A 1,109-nucleotide genomic window follows, 5' to 3' on the forward strand; every position below is an offset into this window, starting at 1 on the left:
GTCGTGAGCAGAGCTTGGGCTGCAGTACTGCAGCTTACCACTCTGTGCCACGTAGCAGTAGCTATATCACTAATCTTTTTTAAAAAATTTATTTTTTACATAAACAGAACAGAAAAATGAAAACAAAAGTTGTATCATTGCAATGATTACTATGACATTCAAAAAGAGAAAGAAAAAAATCACAGTGAGAATTATACATACAACTTAGTAAGCTTAAAAGCATAAACAATAAGCATTGCTTTATATTAGCAATAATTATTGACCATGGTTATTTTAGTGATGGTGATTATCATAATTAAATGATGAATTTCACAATTCTGTTTCTTAGCATAAATTATAAAGTACCCTATACAATACTTGATGAATTTAGATAAGAAAAATTGCTTACAATAATAACTGCTATTAATATTTTCTAAACATACTTCCCAATTTACACATTATTATCCTCTATCCATAATACATCTAAGAGATTTCCATTTCTCTTAAAATACTTTAATTGGTTTGTTGTTCACATAGTTTGTTAATTTTATCATCACTGCGTATTCAGCTACGGTAATTTGCTTTCCCAGTCCTCTCAACGTGGAACTCCTGGACTTTCCATCTTTCTGCAAATGTAACTCTAGCAGCCATTTTCATATATCTGAATAATTCTTCCAAAGTTTTTGTAATATTTTTGGTACAATGCCCAATAACATATTTTTTAGCTCCCATTGCATATTTTATTTTTAACATTTTCTGAATTTAGGCATGCATTTCTTTCCAGTATTTCTGCGTTTTTAAACGTCCACCACATATGATAGAAAGTACCATCCGCTGCTTTACATTTCCAACATTTTCCTTTACAGTTCCTGTCCATATTCTCAATATCCTTGGGAATAAAATACCACAGATAAAACATCTTGTACCAATTTTCTGTTAGTGTTTGACTGGCTGTAAAATTTATGTTTTTCATCCATAAGGTTTCACATTGTTGAAAAGATATTTCTTCCGCAAAAGTTTGCATCCATCTAGCCATGCATGTTTTAACTTGTTCTGTTTCTGTTTCAAATTGAAGTAATAGCTTATAAAATCATCCTAATAGATGGTCTTTCTGCTGTTATCACCTTTTC

This window comes from Euleptes europaea, chromosome 10 (genome assembly GCF_029931775.1).
Source record: "Euleptes europaea isolate rEulEur1 chromosome 10, rEulEur1.hap1, whole genome shotgun sequence".
Lineage (NCBI taxonomy): Eukaryota > Metazoa > Chordata > Lepidosauria > Squamata > Sphaerodactylidae > Euleptes > Euleptes europaea.